The sequence below is a fragment of the Haliaeetus leucocephalus genome, unplaced genomic scaffold, assembly GCF_000737465.1.
Source record: "Haliaeetus leucocephalus isolate CR32 unplaced genomic scaffold, Haliaeetus_leucocephalus-4.0 Scaffold184, whole genome shotgun sequence".
Classification (NCBI taxonomy): Eukaryota; Metazoa; Chordata; class Aves; order Accipitriformes; family Accipitridae; genus Haliaeetus; species Haliaeetus leucocephalus.
The window spans coordinates 1,038,041-1,052,134 of NW_010972620.1; the positions used below are offsets into that span (position 1 = coordinate 1,038,041).

General features: G+C 38.5%; 1 protein-coding gene across 1 annotated transcript in view; it reads right to left on the bottom strand.

Annotated features, from left to right (window-relative positions):
- Nucleotides 1-14,094, bottom strand: part of PPAPDC1A (phosphatidic acid phosphatase type 2 domain containing 1A) — a 188,542-nt gene that overhangs the window by 48,505 nt on the left and 125,943 nt on the right. The gene's annotated exons all lie outside the window — the stretch shown is intronic.

A 14,094-nucleotide genomic window follows, 5' to 3' on the forward strand; every position in this document is an offset into this window, starting at 1 on the left:
CTAAAAGCTGTTTATATTGCCCCTGCCATGTTAAATTGTGCAATCAGTTGTCCTAACACTAAACCTGCATAGTTGTGAGCAGCATCAGTGATGCTGAAGTTGGTAGGGCTCTGTGTAGGTTGGCCTAATTACAGAATATATACACAATACATAACTCAGAGCTTCTCACGCAACAGATTTGCAGCCACATTTTGAATGAAGAGCCATAAAGCAGAACACATCATAGGGCACAGCAGCTGTGGAGATAAGAAAATTATATTCTGAAAGAATTTGCTTTAGGGGTTTCCAACAAGTGACACAGGCTAAACAGAAAGAGCCCAGTGCTTACACTGGCTGGGTACATTGTGTTGAACACTGCTTATGCACACCACCTTTACTCACATTTGGATCCAACACTTCCAACTTACCCATTCTGAAACGTACTAATAGTGGCAAAAGTATTCATGTCATGTTATTTGATATACCTGGAGAGAATAACTTATTCTCATACCATGAGAAAACCTAATCTTGTTTATTCCCTATAGGTAATTTTAAGGAAAAAAATATAACTTTTTAGTGGTTATTTTAGGAACTCCTGCAAAGACAGACAAAATATTAAAAGCTTGAAATGGTCTGTGCCTGGAATGCAAAATTAACAGAACTGAAGCAGACAGGATAGTGATGAGGTGAGATGAGAAACAATGCCTGTGGTTTATCACCGTCATTCTGCTCATCACAGAGTTGGAGGAGCTCAGTTTCTGAAATGCTGCTGTCTATGCGTATTAGCATGATGAGATAGCTTTGTGTTAGCACAGAGGTTGGCATAAGGAAAGAATTTCAAGTCATTTAATTTCTAAAGTAATTTGAGAAATCTACAGTTCCTCAGCCATCAAGAAGGGAATTATGTATTGGGGTACAAAAAATATGACCAAGGCCCAATTATTAATGATGAACTGTAATTTCACCAAGGAAGAAGCTGACATGAATTAAAAATATAACTTCAATAATATAAACTCCAGTTTTGCTAGAAAGAGGAACTTTCCCTATGGTTAAGGCATAACACTGGGTATCAAGAGATTTGATGTTTTCTGCGACTGTTTTACAAGGCAAGGTAGGGCAATTCATTCCAGCAAGCATCAGTATCAGGATCAAAGCAAGACTCCTAACGCTGTAGTTTGCTCATTAACTGCACTGGTATTCACATATGCCAAGTATGCACTGCTGACAAGCATTCAAGTAGGAAAGCAAAAGCTTTAACTTCTCTATGGAAATCAAAAGCAAAGAGTTAAATTCTAAAACGTATTAGAATTTATATTGCAATAGATATTGATTGCATAAGAAGCATGTACATCAGAACAGAAAATAACGTTTTATTGGTTCTTCATAGGCTTTGATGGAAACATTATTATAACCATCATCTTGTAACTGCACTCTAACCAATTCATTAATTTACATTCACACTAAAAGATACAAAAGTAGCTGTATCAATAAATTATCTCTACCTTTTTAACAGCTAAATACTTTTACTTCCCCATACAATGCCATGCAGTGTATACACCTACCGCTTCTGATTAACAATCTATAATCCAAATATGGAGCTTTATTTATTGGGTTTGAGTGTCCTGCAGGAGACAAGGTAGTTAATATTCACCAGGAACACCCTACAAAGATAATTCAGAAGCTGTTTTTATTGCTATAGAAATGAGAAGATCTGATGCCTCTCTTCACATGCAGTAACCTTCTGTTTGCAGGCACAAGTATTTACAAAGACTGAGAGGAATACTGGCAGAAAGTAAATGGTAAGAAAAATGTTGCAAGAAGCTTGTCTCATTCAGTCCCTATTCAATGTCAATACAGCTCTGGGAATAGTGCAGGCTGATAGAATTTTTTACATTTCTGTATTTTTAAGAAGCTAGAAACAAAACCTTCATACCACTTCCTGACAACATTTGATAATCTAATCTGAATGCATACAGCTTTCCCCACTTTTAATTCTGTGGGTGCACTTTTATGTAGAGAGGAGCCAAAAGTCAATGGCACTAAATCATGGGACTGATAAGGGCAAAGGGCAGGAGCAATATTTTTGTTTGGTTGGGGTTTTTGGGTTTTTTTTTTATTTAATGTCACTGTCAAGTAGAGAACTGGTTCTCAAGGGTAGGTTTGGCTTCAGATGAGTCAGTATCACTTGATGTAAAATATTTCTGAATATTTTAAATTATCTAACAATTGCAGTGTGACATTTAATTAGCACATATGCCCACATTAGCCCTTCAGATATATGAGAAATCATTTTGATTAAGAAGGGATTGAAAATAAATTCTGATGCAGTTTTAAAAATCTACATATTACCATGGCTGTCATATTTCCCAGATGTGCTGAAAGAGGAGAGTTTCCAGTATTTTTTTTCAGTTTTACTAGCAGGTTTCCCAGATTTGCCTCACATATCCACTGATGTGACAAACATATATTGGGGTATGACTTCTTCCAAAGATGAATGGCCACCCTCTTTACTCTCCTTGCACCCCAGTCAGGGTGAGCTGTACTGTCACTGGGCCAACAAAGCCAACCATGATGCGAGATGTTCTTCAAACAGAATATGTCTAACTAGATGATGGAGTCTGTGCCAGTCAGTGTCTCTCAATGATTACTGAGCCACTGGACCCTTCTCTGATATAGCATCTGGGGTTGTATTTATAAAGGCTTCATCAGTTGTGCCTAAGATTAGGCTCAAGTCTGCTACAGCACTTGACTTGAGCCGCATGTACCCACGTGGAATATACATATGAACAGAAAGAGGTTAAAATCAGACCCGAACCCTCTGCTCAATTTTTTTCTTCCTTGTTTGGTCCAAATTCAAGAAACAATATGAATTAAAGGAATCAGCAAGGAGGCAACAGGTGGGGAGTCTGGGCTCATTTAAAAGCTCAGATTTTGAACTAACAACAATGTAGATTCATAACATGAGTCCTGCAGCTTATGAAATAATATGTAAATAATACGCAAATGTTCTTAGAACACCTAATATGAAATAGTGAACCAGCAATCTTTTCACAATGCTGAAAAAAAAAGAGAATAGCCTGGAGTTTTAGAACTTAATGTTAGTTGCCTTAGTACCTAAATTATACCCTCTACTGCTTTCTCAGTCCCTGGCATTTGAACTCTCTGGGTAAACCATTTCCTTCCTGTGACATTATTTCAGTCATACTAAACCTAAGAGGAAAGGGAAAGGATTATCTGAGCATGCATGAACAGCACAAGAACAAGCAATTGACATAGCCAGCCAGTTGTTCTTCTGCGCCTGAAAGAATCCAAAAACTTCCAATCCATATATTCGCCTTGCTCACAGGCTGAGCACTTTGAATGCAAGTAGCACCAAGTATCGCTGAGTATCAATTGCCAGTATGAAGTGACTGAATCTAAATTCCCATTTAATGAGAATAAAAATAGGTATCCAGGCATTAAACTACTTAACTAGCTTAGATACAACATTTTCATCATCATTTCTTACAGAAGCAGAATATTTGGAAATGAGCAAAGTGAAAGGAACAAAGAGGGAACAGTTGGTCATGCTGCATTGCAGCTTTGAACAGAAGAGCAGGAGATAAAGGTGGCTATACAGACAGGAAAAAAACACTGCAAAGTGAGTCAAATGGACATATTTTGGCTTGGTTTACATTTTTAAAACTTTCTTTGACCTAATATTGAAGGTGATCTTTGCATCTTTTGCTTACTGGTCAGCAGAATACAAAATAAACCATTCTGAAACAAAAAGATATTTATTTTGGCAGTTAGCTGCTCTTGAAGCAGTTCAGTTCTCGTGATCCCTGCTCACATGGAGCAGTGGTGCACTTCAAGCAGAAGGCAAGCAGGTCAGAGCTGCTACTTACTATGTCAATGTACACTACTTAAGGCAATCCAGTACAGCTGCACTACTGTAACAGAGATAATCAACAGTGATAGTCTTACAGAAATAACAGATACCAACAAAGAGAAAACTATTGGCTACTGTTTTCATTGCATTACCTCTCATTTTAGTTAATAAAAAGCATGATTTATGGTATTAATTGTTGCCTCTCTGCTCTATTTTTATTAAATATACCCTATGATGTAAGCTATTTCACAAAAGCCATTTTCATGTGTGTGTTTGGGGAGGAGGGATTAGAGAGGAAATCATCAGTATATGAACACTGATGTAGCCCTTAGAAGTTTCAAAGGTTGTAGCTGTACATTATTCTAAAGTGAAAAACAGAATTCATATTACAGGCTTAAATCACCTAAGCACATATCAATAATGAACGAAAACACACTACAGACAGTCAAAATTTTGCTTTTTATGTTTTTTAATGCTTGTTTTATTACATCTCAAGCTGTTTTCAGCCAAACAACTCTCAACAGTTCCTTTGACAACTATCCTAGCTGCGTAGCAGTTTGACTGAGCTGAGTAGTCTGATAAAGCTTCTTCTGTTTTCATACCTGCGTGCCACACTCTTATTGACTATAGGTTTGGACCTGAAATGAAAGTCAGGGATTAAAGTCACAAAGATGCTGAGTTTCTCTTAGTGACCAAAGCTCTCCCTCTTAGTTATTTCTGTCCCTGCATCACTCCTTCTCCAGAAGTCCTTTGGAGCTCACTGTTACTTCAAAGCTTCTCACCCCTTTCCCTCCTGAGATAGCTCTTTAAGATCTTGCTTGGAACAAGGTTTAACCAGTTGGAAGCATCAGGTTGGCCCTAGCAGCTTATTCAGGAGCAGTGTCTGCAACACATTAATATGTTCCTCCATGCTGCAGGCTCTTGTCTCCCTTCAGCCACTGCCACCCACCCAACCTCTTCAAAAGCCCCATATCAAAAACCTACCACTTCTACACAAGAAATTTGCTTTCTCACTGACTCAGCTTTTCGCCAGAACCTGAATTTTAATAATATGAACACAACTTGATAATTTGCTGCCAAGTAATATTTAGTCTAGAATGTTTATTATGTGAACATTTATGATTTGTATCCCATTCACTATGCACCACTGTTCCCTTTAAACATATGATGGACAGACAGAGACATGATCTTGAAAGAGGACCTGTACGGCAGTGAAGCCTATCCCCACATAATGCTGTACCTGAGGGGTATAGGCTGAATAAAAGTGAGAATTAAGTAGCATCAAACACATTTTCCACAACTAGAGCTAAGTGCCAAAACACATTCTCAGACCGTTTTTTCGGACTAAAAACTCCGGAGCTGGTAAGGAAGTGACAGAGGGGAGAAATTCTATGGCCTAATCTAGAAGGCTCAATCAAGAGTTTCTTTATTTGAAATTAAAACAACTTTTGGTCAAGCAGGGATTTATCATTTTAACCCAAACGAAGTGAAATATTTTGTTTCAGCATCCATTAAACTAATTTTAATAAAAAATGCATTTAAAAATGCGCATTTTAAAGTAAAACACTTCAGTATTAATAAAGAGACACTTTTTTTGGCCAAGTTATTTACTACATGTAATACAAATTTGCATGCTATTTTGTTCCAGTTTTTCCTTCGTAGTTGCTGAATGCAATGACTTCATTATTCTCTGGGAATAAGAGACCTGCATAATGATATTCACAATCAAATCCAACCATATTAAAATCACTCAATCCAAAAACACTTGTGTGAATAACTACATGTTCCAGAGCATTAATAATGATTTTTTTTTTTAAAAAAAGCTATAAAGATATAGTAATGGGGAATAGGAACATCACTTTTAGCATTTAGTAGCACTCACTGAAGTCCAATAGCAATAGTCACACGCCTGTAAAGCATCTTGGACGCTAGATGAATGGAATTATTAATGGCCTCTCTGCAGGCTATGAGAGTACAGTCAGGCTATTAGATCTGTTCTCCCATTAGTGAAAATTGGCAGCTAATGAAAATATAACACTTTATATCTAATGATACTCTCCTCTGTTGTTTTTGATTTGCAAGGCTTCACAACACTTGGCAGGGTGCCACAAATCCTTCAAAGTTGAAATATTTCTGAGCTGACATTTACACCTCCATTATAAATTCTAAAGAAGTAGTAAAACTTTTCACTCAAAATAGAGTAAAATGTTGAACTGCAAGATTGCAGAGTGAAACATTTCACCTAATTTAGGATTTCATTTCCCCCACAATCTCATCAATGCAGAATATTTAGAATGTGGTAACTGGCATGGCGCTGTCCTCCAGCCAGAAGGGATCACCTCAGGGATCTGCTCAGTCTTTGCTGAAGTATTCTCCAAGTAACTTTGAATTGGTTAACACCGATTCCTTTTCTGCCCATCAACAGGAGCCAAAAATCTCTTACAAGAAATTTTGCTTTAGTGGCTTTCAACTTTTCCCTGCACACCAGGACACTCTCAGGCAGTATAAAGCTCAGTCTACTAAGCTGATTTGTGCCAGCTTACAAGGCCAGCTAGTCTGTCTCCTCGCAGCCGTGCAGCAAAGCAAAACTTTATGTAAAATACTCCCAAGATAATTTTGTGTAAGTTGCTTTTTAAAATTTCCATCAGTGGAGATTCTACATATGCCTCAGGCAACCTATCACAGCACTCAAAGGTCCTTACAATTAGGTTGTATTTCCCCACACTCAGCCTAAGTTTCCCTTGCTACAAGTTTAAAAATCTTTCCTTTCTGTACATTTCCCAAAGACATGAAGAGCAGCTTGCCTTCATCATACATCTTTATAGCAGCTGCTTACATGTGAAGATCACCGCCATGTCTCCCAGATTTCTAGATTAAACAGTTCAATTATTTCTATCTTTTCTCAGAAAAGGTGTTTTCTATACCCCTCTCACCATCTTTCTCACTCCTCCCCAACTCTCTGAAATTCACGTACATAAGTAATCTTAATCAGTCACTTATGAAAACACCACTTGTAAACCCTATTACTCTAGCTTATAGCAAAACAATTCCCACTTACTGCATTTTATCTATATGCTATTTTAATTAAAATTCAGTGGTATTTTAACAAGGAAAATATTTAGCCATTTGGACAGTAAAAGCTAAAAGTGTTTTGTAATGCAGACAAATAAACAAATACAATATACAGTGACTGTAGGAACCTGATTCACAACAAAGAAACTTTCCTAATCTAGTTTTCTGCAGAATCATATAGATCAGTCAGAGTTTCTTGCACAGCAATGACTTGTGGTCCAATGATCACAAATTTACCATTTACAAGGCAAGGGAAAAACATGAACGGAGAGTACCTTAAAACCCATGTAAGGGTGAAAAGCTTAGTTCAAGTGCCACATCTGATGACACCTTTGTCTCTTCTATGAGGACAATCTAATTGGATCACCTGAAAGCAGTTACTCAGGAATCAGTGAAGCTTTCTTTCATCATTCAAGTGTAAGTGCCTGATGTTCATTAGTGGATCACAACCAATACTTTAACTACGGACATATGTGTTGTCTTTAGCTTTCTCTCTTTGTCCACTAATTCTTGTCAATACAGATATGGCACTCAAACATCCCCTGTTCAGTACCAGTACAGTGCTTACTACAGAAAATGTTACAAGGCACACTAAGTGTAATCCTTAATCCACTTTTAGCATCAATAATTCTGCCAACTATTTCTGAGTACTCACTTTTCAAAGTCACCAACAGATTGGGAGACTATAAATATCTTGGTTTACCGTACCAGCTACGAGTGCATTCTCAGCAATAAGAACGTACTTTTTATTAAGGTCTTTGCCATAAGAAACACAGTTCTGCTACAGCTTGACTGTGCTTACATCAAAGTATAAGAATCAATTGTTTTGAAGAGAAGTTTCCCTCACAAAAAAACCTGTCAGTCTTAGTAGCATTCTCACTATAAAACATCCTCAGTCACGGCTGGGAGAAAATAAATACAAACTGCCAAAGTCAGCGAGTAAATAGGATTCAATGAGAAGAGACACAAAGTCACCATTTACTCCTCAAAAATCTGGAGCAGATGCTTTGGCATTTACAATAACATCCTTTTTTAGCATGTGTTCAGCTGTGAGTTTAGCCATGGACATCAACTGTAAATCTCATCTTATTAACAGGACAATTAGAATTCCTGGCTTTAAATCCCCCTTCCCCGCCCCGGAACTCAGGGAAGACAAATGAAATAAACTTAGTTCCACAATCTAAAAGTATTGATACAACAGGTTGTAAAATAGTCTATCTTTTGCACAGACCGAAGTCTGCACAAAATTCAGGTGCGCTTTCTCCTGAATAGCTGTTATCTAAGTCAGTAAAATCCTACCCTAGTTTCAATAAATAAAATAAGAAAACAATGGAAACGGAAGCTTCAGCTCAGTGGAACAGCAAGTACCAAGTGTCTCTGTTAGCTTGGTGATATTTCATAGATATTAGGACAGGCACACAGTCGTTTTGTTGTGTGCTTCATATTACAGAAGGTATAATAGGTATTTATGGCCTTCTGTTTTTGCAGTAACCTCTCAAGGATGCAGAGCTGAGCAAAGTTAAAATTTGGGTTACTTTGTGATGTATCAGCTGCATTCAGCGAGCTACAGAAGCTCCATGGCATTCTAATTCTTCCATCACTTCAAAGGTATAACAGACTGCTGAGCACTGGAACAAGTCTGTTGCTTGCCACTGGAGCTCAATATGCAACCTTTGATATATGTTCTCAGATCTAAGCACCAGAGAGGCTAAGGGTTTTTTTATAGCAGGGCTTTCCCTTAACTGTTCATTAACCCTACTCAGTGAACTAGACTTCCACCTGGGCCACGAAACTAAATCTTTCCTTCATTTTAGTATCATCGAAATTATGGTTTACACTACAGTACCTATTTTTAAACAGCTTAGTAATCAAACGTGTTGATGTTCTCACTTCCTATTATCATTACTATTTGTGAAACTAACACTGAAAAAGCTCCAAGCATATTCAACATTCAATGAGTTTGGCTACTGTCCACATACCTCACAACAAAGAATTTATCACTTAAATGAACAAAGGGTGAGAAAAAGAAGTATTACTCTCCCTTTCTTGATGAGAAATTAGGGTACAGAGGAATAAGTCCAAGACTTTCAAGATCAGAAGCCAAAAATCAGGTTCTAAACAAAGTCAGAATTACGGGATACTTAAATCGAGAATGTAGGACACAAATTGAGTATGTAGGACACAGAAAGACTAAGAAGCTCATGTGGCCAAATACCTACTTCGCTTTGAAATGTTCAGCTGGAGAGCCTAGGCTTAAAAGGTGCTTTGAAATCTTGGTCCAACTGATTTGTGTAATTTGGCAGCATCTGTGTCAGCATTAGGAAATAAATCTTAACGTCTCAGAGTGGCGATTTCTTCTCAATACCATTTTGCTAATATTACCTACAGATCTCTGACTGCTCATGATTCTCAGCTCAGTCTGTCCTCCAAAAATCTGGTAGATATGACAGAGAAAAGGCAAGCGCGAACTGTGAGAAAAGTAAAGCAGAGTGCAGCATTGTGGAATTTCCTCAGCTAATTGATTTTCTGTCTGTGTTAACAAGACAATACATAGTATCATTTACGAAGGCAACATATGCAGAATATCCAGAAGATCACAACCCATGACAAAGAAAGCTACTTGAAAGAGCTTTCCATACTAAATCATTTCATGCATATTCATAACTTGATTAAAATCTTAATATTGTAAACTTGTAAGAAACCCAACATGCACAGAATCAGCTTTTATTTACTTAAACCAGAGTCCGAACATGGCGCACACATTAAAGATGTCAGCATTAGTCAATACTGTACACTCACATGTGTGTAATACATATGTATGTTAGCCTGCAGATAAACATTTATTCCCAAGGGAGGCTGCTAATGAGACTGTGCTGTAGGGAAGATATCCAATTACTCTGAATGACATTTATATTTTAATCACATCACACTCACTGAAGAGCTCAAGGTTTGATGAAGCAATCCTTGAAAGACTGTCTTTTAAATCAATTAGCTCTAGAAACATCAGCAATATGCTGTTGACAAGTCATTGGGCTAAATATACTACAACACATGCAAATTCTTCTATCTTCCTACCAAGACAATGATGTGGTCTTCTAAAACTTCTGAAACAGATGAAAAATTTTTCCTTGTAGGAGACACCTAAAGCAGAACAACATGTATTTTCCTAAGAAACTAAGACATCCCTGCTGGCAATTACAGGCACACTCTGAGCTACCACTCAACGAATTTTTAGGACAGATGAAGAACATTGTTTTAAGGGCATCACTCCTGTGTACAAATACCGGATTTGTTCACAGATCTTTTTACAATTGCCTTAACTCAATAAAACCAAGTCAGTCAAAACAATTTGCTTTCATCGAGCATTCAGTAAGTGACAAATGCCACTGCCCATGTGGAGCAGATGAAAGACTGGCCACGTGTAACATGCTTTAGCATTAATCAAGCATCTTAAGATGCTCCAGGTCATAGGAATAAGTACAAAATGAAGAAAACAGAGATGCAAGACCCTAATTCAATCATTCTTCAAATTAGTGTTTGATTTCTTCTATAAACATATACACGCTAACAGTTGTTATATTAAACAACAGACCATTTCTACTTCTGAGACCTTACATGAAAAATATCACTTTAAAAAAATCCAGTTCTGTAATCAGATAGATCTTAATAAATAAAAAACTAAACAAACAAAAAATACGAAGTGAGAATTGATTAAAGTCAAGGTTTAATTGAAAAAATAATTGAAACTGCATAATGCAGTAACAATGTAATGGTCAAATTATAGCGTGAGAATGTTCTTTGCCTAGTAAGTAGCAAACCACCTACGCTCGTTAGGATCGTTCAGCCCAGTCAAAAGGTGTAAGGCTAAACATTTTGAAAACTAAAAAAAACATGAATTTGTTGATGTTAAGGAACTGGGAAAAATTGTAGGGCAGAACAGAAATATCACTATTCTCCTTACAGTTTGTAACCTGTGTCTCGAGAGCTATTTTGCTGACGGTACTAAAAGAACATCTATTTACCTTTCCAGTAAAGTGTGCATCAAGCATGTTTTTGACTGCCAACAGTTGTGTTTGGGTTTTGTTGTTGGTTTTTTTTTTTTCAACTCCTGCTTCTGAATTTCAGGCAGCTGTAGTTCTAATAAATCTCTCCTAACTAATCCTTCCTTCAACAGTAGTAAATCCTAAGGGCTAAAATGCCCTTCAGCACAGATCTTTGTGAACACACAGAAGCTTGAGTTGCTTAATTTCGATACCTAAACCAGTCTTTAATTGCTAAGAACACAACATCTAGAAGTGAGTCAGTTGTCATCATTATCCTCCCTGAATGTCTGTTGAATTCATCCCAACCAATACACAACCATCAAAAAAGTGTATTATTACTTGTGTTGATTTGCATGATAGAAGAGATCTTAAATAACAAGTATAGATTTTTGCCTTTGGTGGGATGACTAAAGTTGATAATTATGGTAACTGGGGGGGAAAAAAGGTTGCCAGTCTTAAGTATAGAAAATAGGGCTGTTGTTGCTGTAAAATACATTCAAATTGGCAATACATTCAATTTCAGCAATCATCAACATAAGTTTTCACACCTCCATTTTTATGAAGTGACATTTATCACCAAGCTAAACTACAACATGGAATATGCACCTTTTTCTTTTGCATTTTATGGTACAAAATATGCCAGTATATTACTCTGAGTTATATTAATCAGTAGGCTGAAGATAAAGAGACATCTGGGAGGCACAGATGGTTCATGATTGGCAAACAGCTATGGAACCATTACCTTCAAGGTCAGACTTTTAACACTACAAAGGTAGATAGTGACCCAAAGCCATCAATACCTTTTCAGAATGAACCAATTCTTTTCAGTCCAGTTCCTGGTGGGCAAGTTTCTATGTCACAGCTGGCATTAACAACAGAGATAATCTCAGACCTACTAGCCTCAAATCATTGATGTTAATGGCATTCCTTTCCAAGGGAGGTGGGAACTGTACACCCTTTTCATTCCTAGAAATAGGTTCTGCAGTAGACCTTACATTGCTGCTGCATGGATTCCAGTTCCAGGGCTTCCAAATCTACCAGTAATTGTTCATTGTTGAAGAGATATTTCAGTCAACTCAACACTCCATAAAAATCCTTACCCTTCTGCCTACAAAACCACAGAAAACACAGTATTTAAGCCCCTAAAACACTCGTATTTTGAAACTTTTGTAATTGCCTCTTTAGAAAAACTAAGACAAATATTGAATACTATTTCAATAGCAAAAGATTACTTTGGTGTTAAGATTATCTGAAGACAAAAATTATTCTTCTGGTCTACCTAGAGATTATATTCTTGCAACCATTACAGGCAAATAAAGTGCAGTTCTTCACGAAACTAAGCACCAACGTGGATTTAGAACACTATGGTGTTCAGTACTTTTAGATGTCAATGACTGCTCTAAATGACCTATTACAGTGTCAGAATTATTCCCCAGAATTCAAAGAAGGCAGGAGCTGAGCTATCTGAAAACTTGAGAATTGCTTGCACAGGCATTTGCCATTATGGCAACTCTACCAAAAGCTTTTCCTTTAGCCACACCTCAGCTGATTTTAGAACAACAGTATAAAGAATAGTGAAAATTACAGAATCTTTTAAAAGAGGAAATGAAGACAGAAAACAAGCATAACCAAGAAATTACTACTTATAATGGGTCATGATTACATTACATGGTAATAAGCTATATGAAGAGATGTCTTACTGGAGGGTGCAAGTGATGAATTACACACACAATCATAATAAAGAAAAGGTTCTGATGCAGCATCAGATTCTGAGGTCTTTGCTCACCTTGTAATTCCATATATTCCAGAAAAGAGTTCTGCTGAGAGGAACAGGTCTACTTTCAAAGAAAGATGCAACTGAACTGAAAGGTATCAAAGGTACCTTACAGGTTTTTGAAGATATCAAAGTTTATCCTAAAATGAAGTGGACTACACTTACCAAACATGTTGCAAATCAAAAGGTTTGCATCAATATTCAAGCAAAATGAGCACCCAGAAAAAACTCAAATACCAGTAAATCGTGCAAGTTATTCATTAACCATGAGAGGATCAGAAAGGAATGGCATCAAAGCATCCCAGTATCACCAGCTGTAAGTCAGTATCACGGCTTAATAGATGCCCTATACTATTACTGCCTGCACCTGCGACCAACAGCATCCATCGTTAAGTAGACAAACAAGTAAACAGTACCAGAATCGATCCGGTTTCTGTGATACTTCCGAGAGATCACAAAGACTGAGAATACTCAAACGTTAAGCAACTGAAATGCAAACTTATATGAAGAGTGGAACTTTTCATTGTTCAAATGCGTGGAGAACACAAGCTGCCAGGAAGAAGAAACAGGTACAGCCCTGAAAAGAAAGGGGGAAGCCTGCCTGAAGTACACAGAGCAAAATAAAACCTAACAGCCTCCTCCTAAAGAAGGCAAAAAGAAAGAGTGTTCCTGCAGCGATAGCGGCACATCTTTCGGCAACCCGATTGTCATGACTTTCCTTCCCACCCACCAGCGTGCAGATATGCTTCTCAAACCCGGCTGCGATCCATTACATCTCACGTTCAGGCTGAGGTCCTTCCTCGGCTCCAAGCCGGAGCTCTCCCACCGAGGGTCCCTGCCCCAGAGCTCGCTCACTGCGGGTTCCCGCTGCTGCAAGCCAGCTGTTGAGGTGCGTTTACAGCCTCGGCAGACGAGACCTTACAGCAGGAACTATAATCGTCCAAACGAAACCACCAGCAGGGTTTGGGGTTTTTGGTTGGTTTTTTTTGGTTGGTCGCTTGCTTTTTGCACGCTTCTCTCGCAAACAGTAGTTTCTCCGACAAAAAAAAAAATTTCCCGCAGGTCTTCGGCAAAATCCCAGGGCAGAGAGGGGGGCTCCCCGCTGCTCCTGCAACGACTCACCCCGGGGAAAAATTCCTTCCCCAACCCCGGACGGGGGAACGGCGGCAGCCCTCCCCGCCTCGCTCCGGGCTCCCGAGAGGGCCGGCGGCAGCCTGGGGGGGGCCTCCCCCCCCTCACCGCCCGAACCCCCCGGCCCGGCGATCCGCGCCCGGTTGTGAGGAAAGACTCGGGCACCAGAGCGGCCGCGGGCGACGAAGGAAAGTTGAGGCGGTCTCGGCGGGCACCCCCCGGGG